General features: G+C 43.8%; 1 long non-coding RNA gene across 5 annotated transcripts in view; it reads left to right on the forward strand.

Annotated features, from left to right (window-relative positions):
* The window catches only part of LOC118973916 (uncharacterized), a 185,603-nt gene that overhangs the window by 53,426 nt on the left and 117,660 nt on the right, over positions 1-14,517 (forward strand). For 4 of the 5 annotated variants that reach the window (XR_012133365.1, XR_012133351.1, XR_005063440.2 and 1 more), the window contains exon 1: positions 10,034-10,633. This is a non-coding gene — a long non-coding RNA (uncharacterized lncRNA). Of the gene's footprint in view, positions 1-10,033; positions 10,634-14,517 lie in introns of those variants that run through there. The other variant, XR_012133379.1, reaches the window with a different exon arrangement.

The following is a 14,517-nucleotide window of genomic DNA, read 5'->3' on the forward strand; positions in this document are numbered from 1 at the left end:
AAACAGGTAGATTCACTTCTCTTTTTACAGTTGCCAAGAAGAAAATTAACACTTACAACATCCTTGCCTTTAAAGGAAAAAGAGACTTGGTTGTACATAGAATATAAAATGAAAAAATATCAACTCTCAAGGAGTCAGTGATGCATCAAATTCCTCCTGACATTCACCCTCTGCCCAGGGCTAAGCTGAGCTATCGCTCACTGATGCCCGCTGTTGATTCTGTTCCACTTTGCACAACTTCTCCTGCATTGCTCTAACATCACCCCAACACCAGCAACTCACGCTGGCCCATGTTGGGATAGACCGAGATATTTAGGATATGTAAAAAGCATCCACAGGAAGATATGTGTCTTGAAAATAAAACCCAGGTAAAAATACAAGAATGGATATGATTCCTTAATTCATTTACTTATTTAAAAATGAATATTGATGGGTTCTGGGTTTTGATCAGCTGCTAACGACCCTCCTGCCTGAGGAGACTTCCTGGGCTAAGAACTAACTGGTCATTAAGAGGATATCCTGAATCTTCTGTATTTCTTTAGTTTTACCGTCTATTTTCCCATGAGATAGTCAAAGACAGGTGTACTTTTGAAATTATTAAGCCTAAACACCTTATTTGACTGGGTTTAAGTCTGAAATCTGAAAAAAATGACTCACTCAAGGTCAAACAGTGAATGTGTCATCAAAGCCAGGACTGGACCCAGAGAAGCTGTGTCCTAGCTTGTATTTACCCTCATTTTTTCCTTCATTTAAAAAGATTGAGGGATTTATTGAAGAGAGTTATCAGTGATAATCAAGGAGCTTCTATCACATTTTCCAGTAATTGTGTAAATGATTTTGTAGTACCTTCAAGTTTGTTTACTGGATACAATATACAGTTGGCACAAGCCCAGGGGGTACATCCCTGGGGCCGTGGGAATCTGACAGGCCAGGTCGTCTGTTGTGGCTCTCTCCTGATCACTGAATGCTCTCAGACAAGTCACTTAACAAATCAGAGCCTCAGTTTCCATTTCTGTTAAACACGTAAAAGCCCCCTACCCATTGGGAGAACTGCCCCAGAGAATGCCTGAGAAAGTACCTCTGAAACTGACAAGAGGCACGTGGCCACAGGTGGTTATCACATCACATGGGATGTGTTTTTATGCACTGGGGGTTCAGATGAATTAACATCTTTCTGTTTAACTAGGCTAAGTGTAAGCTTAAAATTTCCTGAATACATAATTTCATTGTTAGGCATAGTGTTAGTATGTGGGATTTAAAAATATATATATTTTTTCCCTTTCCTCATTAGTTTCATATGATTTCTCAGTAAAAACATTTCCTTTGTGACTTTCATGAAATCACTGTGATTTCCTAATAAGGAAATACACTCAAAGTCTCCGCAAGGCCTCTCTTTCCCACCACTTAGGGACTGCAGATTATGGGAGTAATCACGAGGGCTGTCGTGCTAATTGCCACTCGTGTTTCCAACCTAAACTCTGATGGGTGGAACAAAACATCCAAGAAAACAAAACAAAATAAAACAGGAAGAGTTTCTGTGAGATTTTCAAAGTTTATATTTATAATGGCTTTCATTCCAATTAACACCATGACAAATTCCAATGTAGACCAGAAAAAAATATATGGTGTTGAGCCAAAGGTCAATCTTCATTGATTGATTGATTCATTCATTCATTCATTCAGCATGTATGCCAAGCCCCAGGCTACAGTGAATTGGAATGCAGCACCCAAGGTGCTTGGAGACTAGTAAGGGTAAGAGACACATAGCAAGTGAGCAGAAAAGTATGTCATAGGTTCTCTGATGGAATTCTGCCCGGGGAACAGAATACAGTTCTCTTGGGGGAAGGGGAGGAAATCATGGGTCAAGAAAGGCTCCTTAGAAGGGATTGAAGGCCAAATGGGTGTTCACCAGACATGTGTGCTAGGGCTGGAGAACGAGATAGATGGTCACAGAGAAAGTGGAGCAAGTATGAGCATGGACGTGAGAATCCAGAGGGATTTGGGGAATAAGAAACAGTGTAAGGTGGTGTGAAATAATGCAGACTGGGAAAGGGGATGAGGATTGGCAAGAGGGAAGCTGGAGAAGTAGATAAAGCTCTTCCCGGTGGCTGAAGATGGAGACCTGGAGCAAGAAGGTGGATTTAAGAGAAGTGTAGGAGGCAGTGTCCTGGGATATATTCACGAGGGGGAGGGGTGCGTCTGGGACAGTGCCTCCCTCTTCAGCCTAAGCTACTGGACATGGTGGCACTCAGCGAGGAAGGCAACCTAGGCGGAAGGGACTTCCCGATTTATGTTTTCTTTTGATTCCGGGAAATAAAACCAGCTTATTTATTTGTACGTGTAAACAAATGTGGTGTTTTTCTTGGCTTGTAGCTTGTGAAACCATACACTTGTCCTTATATAAATCTGCTAACAAAAAATTGTTGATAACAGGAGAAAGAATCATGGATATATGGGGGAAAGACAAAAATAAATGGAAAAGTGCAATCTATGAAGTTGGATAGACCCAGATTCAAATTCCAGCTGGATCGCGAACTAAAATTTGGCTTTGACAATTATTTAACTTCTCTCAGTCATGCAAACTTAGCTGGGTTAATGCTATGGTCATTAAATATGTTAATACGTATGAATGCTGAGCGTGTTGGGTAAACTCCCCACGTCCTGCCCCTCCTTCCCCTCCTCTTTGCTTCGGTTGGTTGTACTTGATACACCCCAGATTCCCAAACTGAGCGCTAAAGAATCTAACTTCCTCCCGCATCCAGATACTTCCCTTCTGCCCATCCTCCCCTTCTTCCTTCAGCAATGCCTAGCGATAGTTAGCATTTGCTGCCTTCTACAAGTTGGGGTTTTCTCTTTTAGGACAGCCTTCTGCTCTGAGATGTTTTCTCGCTCACTCACTCTCCAGCTTCAGCACATACAGCTCTTTATTTCCTCTGGCAGCTTTTCTCTGACCTTAGAGCATGCTCGTGTTTCCTCTGACTAGAAAAGTGAAATCGGAGCACACCAGCCTTTCTCTAATGCTGCTCCTCCTCCATGCTTGCCTCCTTGCCGTCCTGTCTCAAGCCCTGCAGTGTCAATGCATATCCTCTGGACATTGTTTCACAGCCATCCCTACACCTCCTATACATGAAGCTATATCGGCGAATAGCTGCCACCTTCCAGCTCAGATCTGGAAGAGGCACCATCTGCAGCTCTGATACCCAAGAGCTGCTAAGGGGGGCCATGCTGCAAGATGCCAAGGAGCAGATCTGAAGGGACCGGAATCCAGGAAGCTGAAGGTGCCACCCACACTGGACTGAGAACCCAGGGAAGGATGGACATGGGAGGAGGAAGCTGCTCGCCTTTCCTTATCTCATCTCCGCTGTGAAGAGCTCACTCAAGCTACCCCTGTGTAGGAAGATGATCCTCTTTGATGTCCCTAATGCAAAGCCAGTGTGAAGGGTTCGTGTCCACTGAACACTTGCCTACATTGCAACTCAGCACTTCTAATATCTCTGTCCCAAACATCTCCCCTTCCCCCGACCGTTTCTCTCCCTGCTGTCACTGTTCATGCAGACCTGCCCACCAGTCCTGACTGCTCCCACCACCCAGGTCCCCACGTGCCAGCGGACTAGTCTCCTTTTAGAATTCTTCTTCTCCCTCTCTCTCTATTTTCATCAGTCATCCTTTCCCCAACCCCATGGCCTCTGCCCGGTTCTCAGATTTATTCATGTAGTGGCTGCTCTTTACTATCTTTGCATCTGGGTTTCTCCCTCCCACGGGGCTCTAGCAGCCCGACGTTCTGCAAAGGATGGAACCCAAGCTCTCGGGGGAGCCTAGGCATGTTCCCACAGCCACGTCATGTAACTGGCAAAGTCAGACTGCGATCAGGCTCCGGCCTCCAAATTCTGTGTTCTGTGCTTCACATTTCTGAAATTGGCATGGAATCACTATGTAGTATGTGCAAATACCAGAAAAGGTGGGGATCTTCTACATTTGAAATGTCTGAAGAATAACTACCAATATACTAGTATTTATTATATGAATACTGGTGCATTCACTTAGGTTGTTGAGCAAATGATGGGGTTTGAGAGGAACTGGAACTAAAATGAGACCCACAGAAGGCAGGGCTGTGTGGACTCATCAGGGATACCTGAGAAGGGGTGGAAAGAGGGGCATGATATCAGATGATAACAGTTCTGTGATGCAGGCACCACTTCTGACCCACAACCATTTTATATTTGAGTAACTTCAGACTCAGAGAAGTTAGAGAATCTTTCCGAACTCAACCAGCTGGTAAGAGGCAGACACAGGGGCCTCGCCCTATTTGTCTCCGAAATTGGTTCCTGCCCAGTCCATCATCTTCCTTAAAGGCTGGGAGCTGTAACATACACACACTGCACCTGTTAGTAGCAAGTAAAAGTAGCTTGTAGATTCATTTAATGATTAATGGGTTTGTCACCTTATCTTCTTCTTAGTACTTAAATCATTTCTCCTAATTCTTACTCTGTACCATGTTCTTCATGCCTGTGCCTGGAATAACCCTGTGAGAAAAATGTGTCTTTTCTGCTGTGTACTAACTACCTCCTTCCCCTCTCAGACATTGTGCTTAGTGAGGTTACTTGCACACAGTAGGACTTTAAAAATGTGTGCCCATGTTTTAGATCAGCTGCAAGATGCCCATTTGTGCGGTGGAGGTCAAGATCTCCGGGAGGATGAGAGGTGCAATCTTTAATCACCAGCTTGGCTGACCCGCCCTAGTGGAAGCCAAGACCCTGGCAGGCCGCCTCCACCACCTGAGGGGTAGTCAGGGCCCTGCCCACCTCCCCAGAGAGCTAGCTTCCACCAGTCAGCCATGTCATCACACCAAGTTTCTGTCTCCGTGTCTTTTTATCTTGAAAAATAAAAGAAGTGCATTTTACAGTCATTCTTCTGTAATGGAATGTCTGATAAACCGTCTCTCTGAGACAAAAATTTACTTTATCACAGTGTTTTACGAATAAGAAGACAGTTGTCAAGATCCAAATAAAAGTGGTGTCTACCCCTCTGGCTCTGATTCCCCTGGGGAGCCGAGAGCTGTGTCTCAGAAATGTAGCAGCTTGGCCAGCTGCAGCCGGCACAGGCAGAGGACGCAGGCCCAGAGGAGCCAGTGCAGAGGTGTCCTCGACTGGGGGCTGCCGAGGTGCAGGCCACCCCCACCTCCACCCCCTCTGCATAATGTAAGACAGAGCAGCACAATGTAAAGAGACTACATCAGTCTCCCGTGCACCTGGGTTCAAATCCAGATTCAACTTACTTAGTTGCTGAATCTCAGTTAAAACATTTTTATAAAAGTGGGGGAAAAACCCTATCGATTTTGAAGAGCTGATAATGTGCCAGGCACTCTGGTAGGTGTATGTTTACAAATATCATCTCACCATATTCTCACATACCTACAAATTAGAGATCACTTTCCTGACTTTTCAGATTACTTATTTTTTTAGATCTACCTTAAGTCTCTTTTCTTTTCTCTCTAAGGAGCCTAGGATTTTTCATTCAATGTATTCTTGCCTTTAGAAAGTAGAATTCAGAGAACCTGAATTCTCTGAGCCCTTCCTAGGGGTCATGCACTGTGTTTGGCACTTTACACCTTTATAACGTTAGTTCACGCTTTTCAAAAAATTTTCATTTTATCCTGGTAAGAACTTTTAACATGGTATCTACCCTCTTAACCAATTCTTAAGTGTACAGTATATTATTGTTGACCACAGGAACAATCCTATATGTACAGTAGATCCCCAGAGCTTACTCACTTTGCTGAACTGAACCTTTAACCTATCGACTAGTACCTCCCCATTTTCCCTTCTCCCTGGCCCCTGGCAGCACCACACCATTCTTTGATTCTATGCATTTGATTGTTTTAATACTGCAGGTAAGTGGAATCATGGTATTTGTCTTTCTCTGACTGGCTTATTTCACTTAGTATGATGGCCTCAAGCTCCATCCATGTTCTCACAGATGGTGGAATCTCCTCCTTTTTATGGCTGTATTATATTCCATTGCATGCACAGTCCACACTCACTTCCTTTATCCACTTATCCTTTGTTGGGCCCTTAGGTTGTTTCCATGTCTTGGCTACTGTCAGCTGTGGTAGAAGGAAAATAGAAATGCTAAGATTTTTATATCAGGCCTAGAGGCAAATATAATTCCAGAAGAAAAATATTCAGGAAAACTACATCTCTGGCCAGAGTTCCCCAGTTCATGGTGGGCAGGTTGGGATTCACACTCAAGTCTGACCCCTCTATAGACACTGCCCTTTGCAAAACACCAAAGTCTCTCTCTTTTATTCTTTCATTGTCTCTGCTAGACTTACTAAGCCACTGAAATGTTTCATCATTTTTGATTAAAGATATAATTTTGTAAGTCCTATCAATCCATTTTTATTAAAATCTAGAAAATTCCACTTTGTGATACTGAATCAGTGGAATTTACAGTAGTTTGGGTTTTCTTTTTTACTTAATTATGCTAATTGCTATTTCTAAGCATAATTAGCATTTTGAATTATTTAGTGTAATTACATCAAACAACATGTTTAATTTGTCATGTCAAGTACAATAATTAGTAATAATTCTTGAAAGGATGTCATTACAAGTTTGAGGTATTTCCAAGGTGTAATTATGTCAAATGTGATAATACTAAAGAGGAATACTAAAGCTTATAGAAAAATGTTGCTGCAAATATTTTTAAAGTTTAATGTTGTGGACATTTTAAATATTTTTGTTCCTCAAAAAATGTCAGATTTGTCATGGTTTAGTGGTCTGCTTACAAATTCAGAGAATAAAAATTGGGTCTTAGATTACAGCTGAACTAATATTTAAGCTGCCAAATGTTGCCCCCAGACACACCTCTTAACTCCAGGGTGAACAGTAATGGTTTTCCGCATAAAATTTATACTTGAAAAATAACTGGGGAAATAAGAACAATCCAGAAACAAAAGGGTTTCTTCTAAATATGGAAATTTCAGGCTAAAGTAAGAGGGCAGTTAAGTTCAATAGCCCCACTGTTTCATGCCTGTGTGTCTTGCCAAATCACCAACATATTTAATTTGCAGTAACCTTTGCTATAAGATGGGGATAATGTCCACCGTTGTGGAAGGGAAATGAGATGATGCTAAATTGCCTTGTAGTTATAGGTGGTCTATGGGGTATGCATTACATCATTATCTGGATATGCCAGACTCCATCAAAAGCAGCAGCAGGAAAAAGAAAATGACATGTGGGTCAAGTGCCCTCATCGCTGAAGGTGAACAGCCTACCAGCTGAGCAGTCCCAGACAAGCCCTTTGGCCCATCTGAGCTTTGGTTTCCCCACCTACACAAGAAGAAAATAATACAAATTTCAAAACCACGTTGAGGATAAAATGAGGCAGTGAGGATAAAAATGTCTAACTCAGGTCACCCATGTGACCTTTACTGATGAATGTTTGGGTTTGCATTAAAGCAGAGCCCAGGAACCACCTAATGGAAAAGTTGTATCAAGAGTCTTATTTCTCCCACCCCATCTCTTACTTCCAAGTGTCTTGAAATCTAATGAATGTTGTGATCAGCAGGCCAGCCTTTGGGCTTGGCCAGCCTTTGGGCTTAGCCACCTCGGCCTAGAATCCTAGTTCTAACCACTTACTTATTAAAGGATAAAATAAACAGAGAATCCCTCTTCCCCTTCAAGTGTGTACACTAGTCCCCCCACAACCACGCGGGTTCCAAGACCCCCCAGTGGATGCCGAAAATGCCGATAGTACCCAACCCTATTGACAACTGTTTTTTCCTATACATTCATGCCCATGATAGTTTAACTTATAAATTAGTCATAGTAAGAGATTAACAATAATAACTAATAATAAAATAGGAGGATTACAATATTCTGTAATAAAAATTACGTGTATGTGCACTCTCTCTCAAAATGCTGTACTCACCCTTCTTGTGTTGATGTGAGATGATAAAATGCCTACCTGATAAGATGAAGCGAGGTGAAAAATGCAGGCATTGTGACGTGGGACTGTGGGCTTCCAGACCACATCTGAACATGGGTCACTGATTTTACGTAAGTCAGACTGAGGATAAGGGGGACAACGGTATACATTTGGGGCAGGGAGAGGAAAGCACAGTCATAGTAGAGGGACTCTCTTCCTTGCCATCCAGCACGGACTGGGGAGTCTTTCTGCCATTTGCACTACTTGGAGGGGGTCACATCAGATCAGTCTGCATATCTGTCCGTGTGTGAGATTCACACGTGGAACCTAAGTCCTGCAGAGCCAGTTGTGCTTCCGGGAGGGGTTAAGCTCTACCTTCACATGTCAAGGCTGCCCCCATGCTGCCTGTGACTGGCAAACATCTGCCCGTCTTTTGAGATGTATCATGGTGTTACCTCTTTGTGGGGTCTTTCTAGAACCTCCTTCCTGGTGGTGAAATTGACCACTCCCCACTTCATGGTCCTAATTTGACTGCGGCACAGAGATGCGTAAAACACCTTTTTAACATGTTATTATAACTCTCTGTTGTCCTTACTTGCTTGGTCCTTCCATTACAGTAATTGGAACTCTGTGAAGGAGAAGGCTTGTGTCTTGAATATTTGATCACTATTTGCATATTCTTCAGCATCTACCACTGGTCAGGCCTATGGTAAGAGTTAAATGTTCATTGAGTGACTTAATAAATGAATAAGCATGGTGTCTAAAGTGTGAGCTAGTAAATGGTAATAGAAAATGTTCAGGATTTGAAATAGTAATGTTCACTCATTTATTCATGTATTAATTCTGCAATTATTTATTAAGATTATTTACTGGTCGTATCTCTTTAGCGAGACTCTAGGGCTGTATCCATGAACTAACTTAACACACACACACATCTTCCTTATGTTTAGTGCAGTGTTCTTTAAGCTGGAACTGTGGGATCACCTGCATCAGAATCAAGAGGGGGATGTCATAACTGAGTATTTGTATCATGAATGCTGTAAAGGAGCCACACTTCTGACCTGCTAAATTAGATCCCCTGGGTATGGGCCTCAGACTTTACATTCCTAACAAATACTTGACTCTTAAAGTCCTTAAAGTTTGAGAATTACTACACTACATGTTGACTAGGTTTCAAGCAAAGTGTGGAAACCTGGAGTAGTGTCAGTACCTCTGAGCCTCAATCTCCTCATTTGTGAAACGGGACTGTCACTCAAGAAGTTAGGGGTGAGGACTGTAAGTCTTCTCTTTAAGCTACCTGCTAGATGCTCTGTTAAGTATCAGGGGCTGTTCAAAGGAAATGATTTTGCAGGTGCCTATGCTTCTGGAAATGGCATGAACATGTGATTTTCTTAAAGTAAGTCTTCGATTAACTTAAGGTAATAGTAGCAGACATCTCCATTTAAAGTGAACAGCTTCTCAGGTCTATCTGTTCTGAAGGTTGGATTTCACATGAAGTATTTTAAATCCCATTGGATGGCAATTTATCAGGCACCCACCCAGAGGTCTGTGTACAAAGATGTGGGAGGGAGTTCCTGACTTGCAGCAGCTCATAACCACGTGAGGATACTGACATTGATGCTCACAGTCCAGCCAGGGAAACAACCAGCCGGGGTGGGATCGATGTTGGTTATGCAGGAATGAAGGGCTGAGAAACCAAGCAGAGAATAGAGGGGCAGTACAGAAACTGGGAGCAGCAGTAAATGCTCCTACCCTCTGCTGGCAGGGCAGAGGGAGGAGGTGGTGGCATCAGAAGCAAGGGGCTGGGGTCCCCTGGCATAAGCCAGAACCACCATGAGCTTCCCTGGGGGAGCCAGAGACACAGCCCGACAGTGAGCTGGCACCAGGGCAGGTTTTGAGAAAGAAAGAGAAGGAAGGAAATGTTCTGGCCGTGCCCTGTTTCTCACCCTCCCATGTCTTGTCAGTCCCTGGTGCCAGCTGAAACCAAGCTGAACCCAAGCAGCTGAACAAGGACCTGGGAGATGGCACCCAAATGGGGTCAGCCCTCCCACCACACAGAGCAAGGCAAGGAGAGGGGGAAGACGGGCTCTGAAGGCAGCAGCAGGACTGATACATAAGAGAGATTTAGAGCAAGAAGGCAGAGCTAAGTGCTAAGACAGAGGCGGATAAACAGAGAGAGAGAGGAAAGCGGTGTCCTGTAGGAGCCAGGCTGGCTGTCCAGGCAGAGCCTTGCAAAGGGACAGAAATGTGATGAGATCACTGTGGTTTGGCATCTTCCGCACAGATTTTCCAGCTGAGAGATTGCATTTTGCTGAAGTGCACTTAAGTGATCAGACTCCGAGGTTCTCAACCCTGCCCATCAAACCTTCCAGCCGTGGAAGTAGAAGCCAGGCTCTATCATTACTGATGTATGAGAAATACGCTTCCTAGGAGACTCATGTCTAATGTTGGTCGAGTCTCCCCTTTTAGTGACAGGTATTGGGGAAGCTAGATTATAATTACAAGCTGTTCCGTGAGTGTAGAAGCAGGTTGAAGAGAAAATTGAAGAATCTTAAAACTTAGTGCAACTCGGTTACGTCTCCTCTGGGTTTCATGTGCATTTCCTGTTACCTAGGACACCACCAAGTGCAAGAAACACCATCATTTTATGAACCACCAAGAACCAGGAGGAGGACGAAGAGCAGGGAAAATGCTGTCATGACATGAGGTACAATGCTTCTTGATCGCTTCAAATTTTTATTTTAAACTTAGAGAAAGAGCTGTTTCATAGTGTTTTATACTCAGAAGTAGTAACAATTTGAACAGTTATGTCCCAGTTCATGAATACATAGTTAGTGAGAACTACAACATTAATGCTGCCTTGCTGTCAGTGACTGTAAGACTCTCTTTAAGATGCATCTGGCTTTTAGAATTGCATATGGGACCTGATGGAAATGGTAGCTTCCAGACACAGGGTAGGTATCTTAGTTTCTCACCAGCTAGAGGTAATTTGCACCACCCTAACTTGACCTTGGATTCTCTTTGAGTCCACCTTCCAGGCAATAACTCTCCATTCTGCTCATACAGAAGAGATCAATATGAAGTGCAGTTACACTTCCACTGGGCAAAATTGCACTTGGATTTCTGTGATTAGATTGGGCATCTCTAAATCCCCTTGGACTTTTACTTATGGAGCCAAATGTGGGCTACAACTGGAGATGACCAGTATCACCCATCACATTTCAAATCGTTTCCATCCTTCTTCATTGCAATCAGGAATTTCTGGAGTGTTTTGCATGAAGACAGATCTGCTGAGTAATGTTCATTTTGCACGTATGTTAGAGCCTAAACAGTTGTTTCTTTCTTGCATTTTCTTATTTGGCCCTCATAATAAAGTTGTCAGGAGGGCAGGGTGCCCAGTGCTGCCTTGTTTTTATCGTTTGACAGATGAGGAAATAACGGGCGCGCTCTTCCTTCTGCCAGCTGCCTTCATTGCATGCCTCCCTAAAAACTGGGTAGAATATTGTCTTGAAACATAAGCCAATTACTTTTTATCTGGTGGTCAACCAAATAATGGGTGGTGAAAAAATTTTTTTAATTGCTGGGTTGGGAAAAAAATAGAAAAAACAAACCACTGGCTGTGTTGGAATCACTAAAAATGTTGCTGTCTGCCATGGAACCTTCCTAAGTGATTTTCAAGGACAGTTTGACTATATTTTACTTTCCACGTGTATTAACTTCATAACCCTACCTCACCAAGAAATATGCCTTTTTTATTTGTCACCAGAGGGACACAGACTATAAGCCTCATGCCGTGGATATATTATAGTGGAGTCCTTAGCCAGTGCTTAATTTGTACTGGGCACCATGCCAAGCCCTTCACATGCATTCCCTCCAACCCTGTGGCAGTCCTTTGCACTAGATATTATTATCCCCATCTAACAGGGAAATGCAAAGAAGGCGACCATCTAGCTAAGCATTGTTCATCCAGGAAAAAGAAGAGCTGAAATTCCATCCTGGACCTGATTCCCTGATCTTTGCTTTTTTTGTTTTTTTTAATTTCCTTCAAACAGATTCCTAGAAGCTCAGTTACACAAAGAGGCTACGATTCTCTTCATGACTCAGTCTGGAACCCATTTCTTAGGCCTCCTAGGAAGGTTTCTCTTCTGTAAAATGGGAGTTTGGGACTCCTCATGCTGACGTGTGCAGTTCTGCACTGTAGCAGAGCAGGCAGGGCTCTCGGGAGCACAGCACGGGTCCCTGGGAGTTGCACGAGCCAGAGGTTGGCCTCTGGACCAGCTTGCAGTCCTTTGCAGGTCTCCTGCTGAATGTTCTGTTTCCTGTCATCCTCCGTGAGGACAAGGCTGACGGAGGACAGGCAGAGAGAAGAATTATCTATAGCATAATGCTTCTTGCATCGCGACATGTTTAACAGTGCTGGCAAAGTTGCACCGACATCACATTTATTATTTTCCTTAACTGCACTGCTTGCTGAAAATATTAAGATCACCTCTCTTTATCCTTAACTACATCTAAAGACCAGGCTTTAGGCCAAAAATCGTCTCTGGCTTCAGGGGTGAGATTTGCTTGTTGATCATTTATGGGAGAGATGGTTCATCATTCACGCTCTCCAAAGATACAGTAGATAAGTCAGGCCGATGGGTTCATACACATACTGAGAGACGGAAGACGTTCCTGACACGTGTAAGTATCATGAGATCACAGAGTTGAAGCCAAAATCAGTGATAATTCAAACCTATCTTAATCTGGAGGGAAAAAAAATGGTGGCCCTGAGCTAGTGGCTTACACAAGCCCCAGATCAAGTAGGCATTTAATTGGCACCTGTAGGGCCGCTCCAGCCCCAGATACATGTCATGTCATATTCCAGCCAGGCTGGAGTGTTTAGGGTTCACAATAGGAACTTCCATTCACTGCTTTTTGCTTTTGCACTTGTGTTGCTGCATGAAATGCCTGTTTTTCTGGCCACTTCTTTCCTGTTGGACTGACAAGCTCCTATTCCTTCTGCAAAGTCCAGCTCAAATGGTATCTTCTTCCCTGAGTACTTCGGGGGCAAAGCTGTCTGTCTGCCCTTTCCCAGGGCTCCCTCCATCACAGATTTCTACATGTTTGCTTTTAGCATATGTGGGTCATTTGGCAATGTGCTGTGGCATGTTTATCCCTTTGACTCTATTCTCCATTTGCTCATCCCAGCGACCATCCCAGTTCCCAGTACGTGGAGGCTCCTTAGTAAATATTTGCTGGAAAAGTGACCTTCACGTACTTGATTTTTGTATTCCTGCTTTGTTCAGATAGCATCTAAAGCAGATTGGAAGGAAGGAGGAAATGTGAGGAAGGAGAGAGAGAGAAAAGAGAGAGAAAGGAAAAGAAAATCAGGCCAGTTTGGAAAAAGAAGTTTGGAAATAGTGAGAGATGAAGAATAGGGCCCATGGGTTCGGGGCCAGCCCTGAGTAACCTCTCCGCAAAGCTCCATGCTCCCTCTCAGCCTTCGGATGAGTGCGCGGAGACACAGGGAGAGGCAAGCCCCAGGGTTGGGTTCTGTTTCTGCCTGGAGAGTGGGGTGGGGAGGGACACCGGCTCCGGGCCACCCGGCCTTTCAGGGCCAAGAGCTCACCCTACCATCGGACCTCAGGCTCTGCTGCACTTTCCATGGGGACTGCTGAACTGTGTGCCTGAGGGAGACATCCCCTCCACCCCCTTCCCTCTAGTTTTAGGTTATGGCTGGATTTATGGTGTTTTTTCTGTATCTGCAGCTTCCAGCCCTGCCCATCTGCCCTCAAGTCAGTCCCACCTGTGCATTTCTGGAAGCCAGCTGCACCTTCCAAGTGCTGAGAAGTACACACCGAAGCACTAGAAGGGGCTGCCTCTCCCCCTCCGCCTGTAGCATGGTTATGAGGGACACTGCGAGGTTTGCAGCCACTTTTCGCTCCACTGAGCTCTGTTCAGCTAAGCTGCCACTATTTTTTCTTCAGGCCCTCTAGCTGTTCCGCCACCCAGAACCAGCATAGCTGTTTCCCATTCATATCCTGTGGCTTGTTTTGGACAATTTAATCAATATTTCATCAGAAAATCGTTCTGTTTTTTTTTTTAGTCCTCTGGAAATGTGACTTTTAAAAGATTGATTGCATTTTTAAGTAGAATTTATCCTTAAAAACTGTACAAATTATTTTAATTTATAATAAGCTGAACATATAAAAAACATAGACTTTGATAAGTTCTGGTAGGTGTGTATCTTCATGGGACTATCACCACACTCATGACACTGAGCACCTCCACCCCACCAAGAGCTCCTGTGCCTCTTTGTAATCTCTCCTTCTTGTTTCCCGGGGTTCCCCCACCGCAGATGTGCCTTCTCTCACGACACGTTAGTTCACACTTCCTAGGATTTTATCTAAATGGAATCGAACAGTACGTGCCCTCTAGTTTGTTTTCTTCCACTCTGCACGATTATTCTCAGGGTCATCTATAGCACCACCGTATCTTGGTCTTTTTTATTCCGTTGTGTGGATACACCACAACTTGTTTATCCATCCACCTCTTATTGGTATTTGGATTGTTTTGAGTTTGGTCTCTTGCAATGAAAACAGCTCTGAA

This window comes from Manis javanica, chromosome 1 (assembly GCF_040802235.1).
Source record: "Manis javanica isolate MJ-LG chromosome 1, MJ_LKY, whole genome shotgun sequence".
In the NCBI taxonomy this organism is placed as follows: domain Eukaryota; kingdom Metazoa; phylum Chordata; class Mammalia; order Pholidota; family Manidae; genus Manis; species Manis javanica.